The following is a 13,321-nucleotide window of genomic DNA, read 5'->3' as shown; positions in this document are numbered from 1 at the left end:
TCAAAATTTTCGAAAAATGCGATTTTAACTGATTCCAGCAATTCAAATACGCGCGCTTTTTCTGTGAAGATCCCATGAAAAAAAACTCAAGTGTTCCCCATTAGAGAGCACTTGCTTCGGTTTTGCACGAATTTTTTGTTGATTTTCTAACAGCGTAATGCGGGAGCATCTTTAGTTGGTTCCAGGCTTTGAGAGAAACTGTATATGCAAAACGTAAGTAAATAATTTTGATTAGTTTTTGTTTTTTGAAATTAGTTTAAAAACTTTCATCAACTCAAAATCAAGGCTTTTTGTGCATGTTTTGATCTTTTTTTATGTGTGTCAATTCAAAATAGTTACATTTTACAGATCCCTCCTGAAATTTTTTTTTCGAGTTACTCACTTTTTGTCTAATCATTCAATTCAAAGTGAGCAAAAATAACTCAAAATAGGTAATTGTTGCATTAAGAGTGTAAACTTAAATAGGTTTTGAAATTATATTCCATTCTTTTTTTTATAATTATGTCGAAATAAGGACCTTTTTTAATGACCTTTTTTTGTAATTTTGAAGTTAGTAGGGCTCATCTGCATAGGTGTTGTAATAATAATAATGTTATTTAATTGTGTTATTATTTCACAAAATAGAAGAACATTAAAGCTCAAATACAATTTAATAACTCTGCAGTTGGTGGGATTCGATCCACCGGCCCCGAATCCTCCTTCTTACAACTACGCTACTGGGCCGGTGTGTTATTATTATAAAAATATTATTTTTTGCCTCACTAATAATTCATTTACCTACAATACTTTCTTAAGTTTCAGAATGTACAGACGAAAGCTCAAGAAGATTATCAAAGCGATGAAGACGCCCAGTGTGCCGACAGATCGGAGCACAGCAGAGACACCCAGCCTGCCCAACCCGCCAGATCGGAGCACAGTGGAGACACCCAGCCTGACAGATTGGAGCACAGCAGAGACGCCCAGCCTGCCCAACCCGCCAAATCGGAGCACAGCAGAGACGCCCAGCGTGCCCAGCCCGACAGATCGGAGCACAGCAGAGACGCCCGGTCTGCCGTGCATAGAAGTAGGTAGTCTTCAATCCTTAGGTACACAATTTATCAAAATTCTTTGACTAGTTGTGCTATTAATTTTATTTGTGTGTGGAAAGTAGATAGCTACCCGAGAGCCCGAGACCAACAGACTCATCGGTAGAAACATAAAGTTGACTCATTATTAATTAATTGAGGAAGACATAAGCACAATAAGCCATCATCTTACCGCCCAAAGTTTTACTTATTACGAAGTTAACGAGAGTGACAGCTTATAGAACTTTAGAAAATCTGGGATTGAAGGATTGAACGATTTTGAAAGCCTTTTTGATAGTAGTACGAGTAAGTGTGCTCAAACGAACTGAATAAAAATAAATGTAGATACAATAATTTATAAAATTTCTAGAATCTTAAATGTTATGTGTAGGTATTGAAGTCATTTTCATTTGGGCTGAGCTTTCTTCTCAAAATTGGATCTAGATTTAGAAAGAAAGATGATCTACGAACATCCCAAGTTTAAAGCTCTTCATACATAAAAAGTAGGCACATAGCCATGTACGTGGTATTGAATACGTGTATGGTTTTTGAATGCAACATTAGATATGGTATTTACCATTAAAAAATGTTAGGTATGGTTTTTACTTGGAAAAAAATGGAGTCATCGCAAGTTTGGTCAGATATTGAATAAATGAGAAATTCTGTCTTGATTGATTGTATGGAACCCGCGATCTAACTTGAAATTTATTCAAAGAAAGCTCCTTGGATATTGAAATGAGATACACGATCATACACGACTCCTTTGAGATCAATTCTTTCATTATCTGCATTTTGTTGGTTTCTTATGATTTTAGATAGTAGTCCCTCACTTTTAGGAGTATCCCGAAATTACTATTCGTAACCTTACCTCAACTCACTTTCCCTGTTACCCACAATGTTTAACACTTCAAAAGCGTGCCCTAGTCGACCCTGATAGAATTCTTGCCTAAGAACTAATTAAAAGATTCAATTCCGTAGTAAATTCAGCACACTGCCTAACTCTGCACGAGTCTAAAGGTTGTAGTAATTGAAATCAAAGAATTTATTGAAAGACAAGCAACTAGTATTAGGAATCTAAATACAACTCTGCACGAGTCTAAAGGTTGTAGTAATTGAAATCAAAGAATTTATTGAAAGACAAGCAACTAGTATTAGGAATCTAAATACGAGAGTATTCATTAGGTTTGAAATCTCTGCAGATAGTCTTGGGTACATGTTTCATGTTGTTGCTTGGTTAGTTATTTCTGGCATTTCTTCTGTTTGGTTTGGTTCATTACAACTTGGTACCAACGCAAACGAGGTACGTTTATAGTACCCATTTACTTCTGGTTTTCTTTAATTAGGTACCTAAGCCTAAATTATGAATGACAATGTCTTTCGACCGAGAGGAAGAGAAACATTTCTCTCTATACTATACATAGTTGAAACAATAATAAATGACACCCTCTACAGCTTGGACTGTTTAGACTGCTGGGGTAAAGGGACTTTTCAGTCCTATTCGGGCAGGATAAACAAGGTATATTCTATTCTATTCTATACTATACATAGTTGAAACAATAATAAATGACACCCTCTAAAGCTTGGACCCTTAAAACCCTTCCATTATTATTAGATTCTCAAATGAACAAGCATAAAATTCCAAGACTCAGCTGGGTTTGAACCCGAGCTCTCCATTATACCAGGCAAGCATAATCCAGTGATCTGAGCTAAGAAGTGATGAGTAAAATGACTGAATCCATTCTAAAATACCACTCGCTAAATAACTTGCTAATGGACCAGAATTTCAGATACTTTCCTCTGACCTGTTAATGAACTTGCTAGTCCATATTTCCCATTCACTACTCTAATCAGTCTCATCTTGAGATCTTGAAACTGTCTGATCGCTTCAAATTAGAACCTAATGGAGCACTATTTTTCTTAATCTTTGCCATCTACTCTTTGTCTTCTTCTTCTGCCTTTTCTTCCTCTTCTTCGCTGTTTGCGGGTATAAGTGAAGTTTCATCATTAGAGCCGATATTATTATTTCCATCTCCGATGTGTTTGATTAAATCAAGAATATATCTCTTGTGTGTATTTGTTTAATGGGTTCATTCATTAGAAGTAACTCGTTAGCATCCTCTTCATTGTCTCAATTAGAGGATCTGGATCGGTATTTGCTTTTGTGTTCTTCTTTTCACCTTATGTATTGGGCTCGATCAGAGCTGATGAAGTCCTGAAAATTGAACGCCCAATTCCTGGATCTGTGCTTACGTATTTGGCACATCCACTAACAATAGATAAATAGTAACCAACCGATAATCTTCCTTGTGGATATTGGTCACAAGTAGACAAATTCCTTGTCTGCTAAACGTGTGAAAAATGGTCCAAGGTTAGGTCCTGTAATATACTGGACATACTTTCATATATAACTCCTAAAGTCACATCGAAGGTAGGTAGGTAGGTACCTAGTTATACTTGTCTATGCCAATCCATGAAGAGCATGGATGATGGAAATTAGTACCCTACACGCCTTGCACTTGAATTTAGACCACGCTACGCCACTGAGAAAAGTTCTTTCCATTTTATTAATTTATTTTTATTTTTTGCTTGCAGATTTTGAGAAACAATAGATGAACTCATATCGACCCTGAAAGTGTGGTAAAACTACCCACAATGTGAATCCCGGTGTGTTTTGGAATAAAAGTTTCAACACCTGAAGTCATAAAAGAGGTAAAACATTATAATCTATTATATTGAATTTATTTTTAGATAAATACTAATGATAACAACATAATAATTGTTATTATTATTATAATAGGTAATGTTATTAAGTGCCTTTACGTGGGGATTTCCATGTATCTCCACCAAATTTATTGAGCCCAAATGAATACCTATCACCCTAATCTTTCTCTAGTTAATACAATTTCCCATAAACCAAGTTTTACGAATGAAGTTTAATGTAGATTTGTGTTGATAAAGCACACCAATGTTTACATTGGTGTACAAGTAATTAATGTAGTAATTATATACTACTTATTTACATAGAACGCGGAAAACCATAAAGAGAATCGAACCTGTGACCTTGGCATTCACGCTCCAGCTATTTGATGCTCGTTTTATCTTGATTATTCAATCATAATTATAATAGTGCATCGTTCGGAATAACAATGAACAAGTCCTACCTGCTCGGAGATACTAGATAGGTTTGAAGAATTTCATTATTCCATAGCGAACATTCGAATTTCATAGCTGCTGGTAGAATAGAATAGAATAGAATTGGATGGGATACGGTAGAATAGAACCTTGTTTACAGTACCTACAGGAGATGAAACCTTTCCCGGCAGTCTGACACTCATATTAAAATTGATAGCATGTCTCTATTGGTCTGCTCGGAGATACTAGATAGGTTTGAAGAATTTCATTATTCCATAGCGAACATTCGAATTTCATAGCTGCTGGTAGAATAGAATAGAATTGGATGGGATACGGTAGAATAGGACCTTGTTTACAGTACCCACAGGAGATGAAACCTTTCCCGGCAGTCTGACACTCATATTAAAATTGATAGCATGTCCCTGTATTGATACGGTGGTAACTACTGATAAAAATGTCTGATTTTGATGTTGTGTTTGATGTCCAACTACCCATGGATTCCTTTTTCCAGCATATTTAGAAGATTTGAGACCAACTAGGTTCATTCAATTTGAGACCTCTTATAAGAGGTCTCAAATTCAATACATATAACCTGTCAGCAATAGAATTTGAAGCTTAATGGGTCTTCTTGATAATCGGATATTTGAAAAGATATTGAGAGCTTCCATAGAGGCCTAGAGCATTGATCCGTACCTATATTATTTTTCTGGTACGAAATTAATATCTGAATAGTAGGACTACAATAGTTCAAAGAGATTGTTTTGAACCTAGTTACCAATATCTACTCTCACGAATTTTTTCAAATCATGAACTATCAAACTGCCTTTTACTGAATTCGATTTCATTAATGAAATCAAGTAGATCAGCTGCCGGAATAGAAGGAAAAAATGCAATCTGCGGAAAAAGGGCCAAATCCAGAGACCTCCTTATATCTCCTTAGCTACTTGCCTGGTAACAGAAAGGGCATAGGGTGGAAATACTAACAACAAGATGATGCGTTCGAAAATGCAATCTCCGGAAAAAGGGCCAAATCGCCATTTGGCCCTTCTTCCAGAGACCTCCTTATATCTCCTTAGCTACTTGCCTGGTAACAGAAAGGGCATAGGTTCGATAAATTCTCACTTGGATTACTTACCCAGTAGATGTCCTAGTTTCAATACAGCTGCGGTATCAATGGTATCAGAAGTAGAATTGTTGAGAATAGCAGCTAGATGTATTCCCCAGTCATTCAGATCTATAGGCGTAGTACTGTTGTTTACCTGAGGACGAAAACAAGAAGAACAAATTAACAAAGATCCTGGGATTGAATTACTCTATTAAAATAGGTATAACTCGATATATGGACTCGAACCACCAACCTCCAGATTTGAAATCTGACGCGTTAACCAGTATTGTTTTAACTTTCATTGAAATGAGATCATTATTGTTTGATGTTTTTATATTGACATTCTGAAACAATGACGTGTAGCATTGAGAATATTGTGAATAGACATAGATACTGAGGAGAAATAAGTAGGAGAACTTTAATGCGTTCTACAGAATTTGTGAAAATCTGCAGAAGCAAGTTAAAGATTGAAGCTTGTACTAAGTAAATACAATTGCCTACGTGCTAGTATTGGAAGGTTTATTTCCTTTTATTTAGTCAAGAGAATAGTACCGAATAGTTTAGCTAATTAAATGCAAAACAGCACCAAAGAGACTTCTTTTCTGCAGGTCCATTCTTCTTTTGGTGCCGACTACCGACTCCTTATTGAAATTAAATACTCGTATTGCTCAAATTATAAATTTCAGCAGTTCCTGTTTGCCAATATCCTCTAACTGTTTGCCTCCTGCCTCTATAATATCCGCTAACCTCTCGTAATGTTCAACTGTGAACCCCGCAGACTATCAGTTAGAAGACTTTGAACCTTCAGTCTTCACCAGTAGCTCATTGGGTCATTCAGCCAGCTCTTTACTTACCAATGATATTTTAATTACTGGTTGCAGTGATTCCATGCTGATAATTGTAGCTTCTATAGTTTTACTGCAATACGCAAGGAGCTTAACCTCTGTAATTAAATTTAATCTTAGCAACAAGAGAACTCAAGGATGCCCCAAGTACGGAGATTAGTTGGGGATTTATGACAACTTTAAAGTCACAATATCTTATTTAATTACAGCTTCCAACGCCATTGTATTTTATACTTCCCACTTATCCCAGATTTTCTTTTTTTTTTTTTAACTTTATACACCTGAACTACGGGACGTTACTTTCAAACCGCGTATAAATACTATTTTGAGCTTAAAATTACTTTTTCGTATTTCTAACTTTCAAGTTTATGACCTATCTACCTAATGCACGTAGGTACCTAGTATAGAAATTTCATTATTAAAATAGTTTTGTGTGCAAGGTATACTTGTACACAATATAGAATTACAGACATAAGCACTTATTGAGTCATAATCATAATATAATATATCTTACTTTTATGCCTTTGATTAGATAGTAATTCTGGTCAGAAGTCTAAACCTTGTTTTGCCATCTAGGAGAACCGGGTTCAGCAGTCATGAGAGCTTGATTTATTAAGATTTTTTTCCTACTTAAAATTTGCTGATTGTCCCCTTTCTCGACTAGAAGTTGTATGAACTACAACCTAAATAAAAAAGATTCTTTTGGTAGGTGGGTCCTAATTTCAAGTGGTTATTTTTACTCTGCTCTTTTGGTTGCCTTTCACCCCTACTTTTTACTTTCCCTATCCTATAGGAAGCAAAGTAATGTATTCGGGTCAAATTTTTCTTTTCCGCTTTTGGTCTAAATTCTCTACAAGTATCACAACCTTCTCACTTTCATTTCGTCCTCCAACATACTTACATTTAGTTCTCTGGAACCCACTACCTATTCGACCCATCATGCATAAGCACTCACTCCACAAAGGTTCAGAAGGATTGAAATTAATAAAAGTAACATGACTTTCATTACTCCGACTTTATTTCAATAATAAATGTTTGCAGGTTAATTATTTTTTTCCCCTTGCTATTTATAAATAGGGAAAAAATCATCTAACCACCACGAAGAAGTAAAAAACCAGTTTCTAAACATGAGTAAAAATTTCATAACTTACGCTAGATTATTTGTACCTAGGCTATACAGACCTTGTGCATTGCTGAGAGCTCAAAATTCTATGGCTGACTTACCTAGGTTTCGTCCTCCAACATACTTACATTTAGTTCTCTGGAACCCACTACCTATTCGACCCATCATGCATAAGCACTCACTCCACAAAGGTTTCAGAAGGATTGAAATTAATAAAAGTAACATGACTTTCATTACTCCAACTTTATTTCAATGATAAATGTTTGCAGGTTGATTATTTTTTTCCCCTTGCTATTTATAAATAGGGAAAAAATCATCGAATCACCACGAAGAAGTAAAAAACCAGTTTCTAAACACGAGTAAAAATTTCATAACTTACGCTAGAACATTATTTGTACCTAGGCTATACAGACCTTGTGCATTGCTGAGAGCTCAAAATTCTATGGCTGACTTACCTATTTATTCTGTCTTTATAGGTCAAGTCCTAAAGTTATTAGGTATTTCCCAACCTTCGTGTTAGTCAGCCAGTTAGACATTCTCACAAATATTATGTGACACATAGTTAGAGAGTGATTATGTTTTTATTTTTCTAGCCGTTGTATTCATAATCTTGGCATTTTTACTTTCCTGAGTCTTGTGACACATAGTTAGAGAGTGATTATGTTTTTATTTTTCTAGCCGTTGTATTCATAATCTTGGCATTTTTACTTTCCTGAGTCTTGTAGGTATTTTAGTCATAGAGCAGCAAGATGGTTATGTATGTGACATGAAGGTTATTGAAGATATTGTGTATTTATACGGTGACATCGGTTACCATGTGTTCACAATAAAAAAATGTGGAAAATAAAAGGTTTTTTTCGATTTCTGAAAAATTCAATTTTTTGACATACTCACCTTTTGATCTAGGTGTGCGATTATGTATGTATAGGTACGTTGCAGCAAGATGGTTATGTATGTGACATGAAGGTTATTGAAGATATTGTGTATTTATACGGTGACATCGGTTACCATGTGTTCACAATATGTATGTATAGGTACGTAACTGAGCCTTCAAAGATAACATTGATATTTCGCTGCATGACATTATCAGCATATTAGCATCACTGTCATATTCACGCTAATAAGGACAGTTTCCTTGAATTTAAAGTTGATGTATTTTATGCACACACATGTCCTAGGATCTTCCAGTGTGCTTGTGCATAATTTGCTACAATTTTGCGTTTTCTAATTCTAGGTTTATATTTCGTAAATTTCGTTTCATATTTAAGCATGTGAGTTCAACAACACAATCCTTTTCCTATGTTGAGAAACAATCCTAATTTAGACCATTCCCAACCATTCAAAAGTTACAAGGGGTTGGGTAAGACTTCTGGGACATACTGTAGCTTTGTATGCAACTCATAAATAGCTTTTTAAATTAGCTTTATCATGAATCTTCTCAGATGTTCCTGGCTTTCATTAATGCGGGAGCATCTTTAGTTGGTTCCAGGCTTTGAGAGAAACTGTATATGCAAAACGTAAGTAAATAATTTTGATTAGTTTTTGTTTCTTGAAATTAGTTTAAAAACTTTCATCAACTCAAAATCAAGGCTTTTTGTGCATGTTTTGATCTTTTTTTATGTGTGTCAATTCAAAATAGTTACATTTTACAGATCCCTCCTGAAATTTTTTTTTCGAGTTACTCACTTTTTGTCTAATCATTCAATTCAAAGTGAGCAAAAATAACTCAAAATAGGTAATTGTTGCATTAAGAGTGTAAACTTAAATAGGTTTTGAAATTATATTCCATTCTTTTTTTTATAATTATGTCGAAATGAGGACCTTTTTTAATGACCTTTTTTTGTAATTTTGAAGTTAGTAGGGCTGATCTGCATAGGTGTTGTAAAAAAAAAAAAAAAAAAAAAAAAAAAAAAAAAAAAAAAAAACGTTCACCTGATGTTGCCTAGAAGTAGGTAGTCTTCAATCCTTAGGTACACAATTTATCAAAATTCTTTGACTAGTTGTGCTATTAATTTTATTTGTGTGTGGAAAGTAGATAGCTACCCGAGAGCCCGAGACCAACAGACTCATCGGTAGAAACATAAAGTTGACTCATTATTAATTAATTGAGGAAGACATAAGCACAATAAGCCATCATCTTACCGCCCAAAGTTTTACTTATTACGAAGTTAACGAGAGTGACAGCTTATAGAACTTTAGAAAATCTGGGATTGAAGGATTGAACGATTTTGAAAGCCTTTTTGATAGTAGTACGAGTAAGTGTGCTCAAACGAACTGAATAAAAATAAATGTAGATACAATAATTTATAAAATTTCTAGAATCTTAAATGTTATGTGTAGGTATTGAAGTCATTTTCATTTGGGCTGAGCTTTCTTCTCAAAATTGGATCTAGATTTAGAAAGAAAGATGATCTACGAACATCCCAAGTTTAAAGCTCTTCATACATAAAAAGTAGGCACATAGCCATGTACGTGGTATTGAATACGTGTATGGTTTTTGAATGCAACATTAGATATGGTATTTACCATTAAAAAATGTTAGGTATGGTTTTTAAAGATAATATTGTTCGAATTTAGCTCAAAAAAGTATGTTGATGACTTCATACGAGGACGGTATTGTGGCGTGGGTACAACTGTACTAGTTACTATAATATCGAGTCCACTGACGAACATTTCTCTAATATATTCTTTAAGATCAGTATTTTTCTTGTTATACGTAGTTTTGTCACATCCACCAAAATAGTTACCTAGATATTCTTTCAGAGATTTCAAAATGCCCTTCTGGGTGTTTAAAATTGTAATGTTTGTTTCTATACTCTCTGGAATTACATTTCTTCATTGTCACATCCACCAAAATAGTTACCTAGATATTCTTTCAGAGATTTCAAAATGCCCTTCTGGGTGTTTAAAATTGTAATGTTTGTTTGTATACTCTCTGGAATTACATTTCTTCTTTCGAATTTTATCACGTGTTAGTTCAATTCAGACTTTGTTACTCACTATCCGAGAGATCTTAATCCATAACTCACCCACTTCTTGTCTTTCACTTTTCCCACTCAATATTGTCTAATTACCCGCCTTCTCGACTAACAAATCGTTTACATGTCCGACTAATGAGGCTCAAATCCGAGAAGACTAATTTAGAAATAAATCTGCGTACATTTTACGGAGGAGAGTCTGAAACATCAATTAGTATTGGATGTTTCAGCGAGAGGCAAACATAGCCTCATCCCGAGTCATTATTCATATTTTGAAACATGCGAGTGGGCAAAAGTGACGACAAATTAACCAGATCCCAGATCTTATTGATTTATGTAAGATGTGCGGTTTGAAAAGTTACGTGGGAGACTAGCAGACCAGTTGAAAAAGACTTTTATGATAGACATTTATAATACAACAGAAAATCAAAAAATGTCTGAATTCTCTCGCTGTATCATAAACAAGACAGCGATTATTGTATTGATACCTTATCTGTCCGACTGTCTGGCCTGTCTTTGTAAGCAGTTACACCAGCTGTACATACCTAGGTCATACGAATGTAGTATGGGAGATTTAATTAAACCAAAACATACCTCTTTCTTGTTACCTATTACCTATCACAGATCCAGGGACATGGCACATGGATAAGATAATCCATTTTGGACTTGGATTTTTTTTAGCCAAATTTATGCTTGGAAAAAAATGGAGTCATCGCAAGTTTGGTCAGATATTGAATAAATGAGAAATTCTGTCTTGATTGATTGTATGGAACCCGCGATGTAACTTGAAATTTATTCAAAGAAAGCTCCTTGGATATTGAAATGAGATACACGATCAAACGATCATACACGACTCCTTTGAGATCAATTCTTTCATTATCTGCATTAGTATATTTCTGGCGCTCTTCCATGAAATTTAGCAAATAAAAGAAGTCTGGAAATTTTCTTTTGTAATATAACAAGACTTGAAGGCAACAACTGGGCGAGGTTACAGCCTGGGGTATTAATTAGTCAACGACTTCAACTAGTAGATGGTAAGTAGGAAGGTTCCTAATAAGAAAAGGTATATTTCTGGCGCTCTTCCATGAAATTTAGCAAATAAAAGAAGTCTGGAAATTTTCTTTTGTAATATAACAAGACTTGAAGGCAACCACTGGGCGAGGTTACAGCCTGGGGTATTCATTAGTCAACGACTTCAAGTAGTAGATGGTAAGTAGGAAGGTTCCTAATAAGAAAAGTTCTTGGAACGCCCAATTCCTGGATCTGTGCTTACGTATTTGGCACATCCACTAACAATAGATAAATAGTAACCAACCGATAATCTTCCTTGTGTATATTGGTCACAAGTAGACAAATTCCTTGTCTGCTAAACGTGTGAAAAATGATCCAAGGTTAGGTCTTGTAATATACTGGACATACTTTCATATATAACTCCTAAAGTCACATTTGTACTACTTTGGTTAATCCTCGTAATACTGGAATGACACCTTAAGCTGGACAGAAGGACCGACAAGTCGGATAATAAAAGTGATAGTGACTTACGTAAATTAAATTCAAGTGTCTTGCACTGGAAGTCTTAGGTCAGAGTACTTGTCATAATCTTGATTCTTAAATTTGGGTCATTGATGTCATTTGTGAGATTCAGAACAATCATCAGAACGGCTGAACATTATTGTATTCCGAAACACTTTTGGCGGTAAGATACAATAAACTTACGCAGGAACATTAGAACTAGATTGTGGTACTTGTCATAATCTTGATTCTTAAATTTGGGTCATTGATGTCATTTGTGAGATTCAGAACAATCATCAGAACGGCTGAACATTATTATATTCCGAAACACTTTTGGCGGTAAGATACAATAAACTTACGCAGGAACATTAGAACTAGATTGTCAAATCATGGATTATTACAACCTGCAGAAAATTTGATTTTTGCCAAATACCTAAAAACCTGAGAGAAAATTTGACAGCAGAAATAGAAATATACGTATCTATTTTATACTTGTAGTTATCTACGTAGAAATATTGCTTCAGAGTTAACAATAAATTTATCAATCTACTCTACGCTTCACCTGATCTTAGTCAACTTTTACTCATTCTTCTAGATTAATTATGTTAAGGTACATACCTATAGCTACAAATCTAATTGAAACTGATCAACCAACTGGACTGGAATACTGAACGCCAGTGGTACTTACACAAGGTCAGTAGTTAACTTACTTGCTGGCTTTGTTTCCTTTACTATTAGTATTCAATTTCTTATTAGTAGAACTAGGCTGGGTTTGGTTTGGATCGTTCATTTCACTACCAGGGATCATACGGTCAAAGCTAGGGGCTATTCAAATCATGAACTATCAAACTGCCTTTTACTGAATTCGATTTCATTAATGAAATCAAGTAGATCAGCTGCCGGAATAGAAGGAATACGTAGCTCTCAATATATTACTCAAAGCTTCCGAAATCTCTATCTTAGATCTCATCACTGTTCAAAGATCAGCTCCGGGTTAACAAGAAGTGTCAGTAGAAGGAAACGAGAGATCAGCAAGGAACCTGGTGCTCATATTCAGTGCAGGATTGAACAATCATGTTCTATACCAGAGAGTGTTCAGAGGAGAATTTTTAATTAAAGAGCGTTTGGTCTAAAAAGATGTGTTATATGTCTCTGAAATCTTTGCACTTTCCTTCTTTTCTGCTTTTGTTTTTCACCCAAACTTGTGATCTAAATTCCTAATCTGAATATTTCCATAAATATCATCGTGAAAGTCTCAGACCCTCTGTTTTCTGCACTGACCCTCAGTCGGAGGTAAAATCGTACCTACACATGCTCTCCGTTCTTTTCTGCTTTTGTTTTTCACCCAAACTTGTGATCTAAATTCCTAATCTGAATATTTCCATAAATATCATCGTGAAAGTCTCAGAACCTCTGTCTTCTGCACTGACCCTCAGTCGGAGGTAAAATCGTACCTACACATGCTCTCCATATCAAGCCATCGACTTCTAATCTGTCAAGGGTGTCATTTACAGCTCGCGTGAGTTCGTGCATTCATGCTTCAAGTAAATCTATCAAGTAAA

At 35.1% G+C, this 13,321-nt stretch overlaps 1 protein-coding gene across 3 annotated transcripts in view; it reads left to right on the top strand.

Annotated features, from left to right (window-relative positions):
- The window catches only part of LOC103505815 (TRIO and F-actin-binding protein), a 110,535-nt gene that overhangs the window by 38,330 nt on the left and 58,884 nt on the right, over positions 1–13,321 (top strand). For all 3 annotated transcript variants that reach the window (XM_026821045.1, XM_026821044.1, XM_026821046.1), the window contains exon 2: positions 3,657–3,773. The gene's annotated coding sequence lies outside the window, so the exon portion shown is untranslated. The remainder of the gene's footprint in view (positions 1–3,656; positions 3,774–13,321) is intronic.

Source organism: Diaphorina citri, unplaced genomic scaffold (genome assembly GCF_000475195.1).
Source record: "Diaphorina citri unplaced genomic scaffold, Diaci psyllid genome assembly version 1.1 scaffold196, whole genome shotgun sequence".
Taxonomy (NCBI): Eukaryota; Metazoa; Arthropoda; class Insecta; order Hemiptera; family Psyllidae; genus Diaphorina; species Diaphorina citri.
The sequence above is the reverse complement of the archived record's forward strand: the minus strand, read 5'-3'. Positions and strand labels throughout refer to the sequence as shown.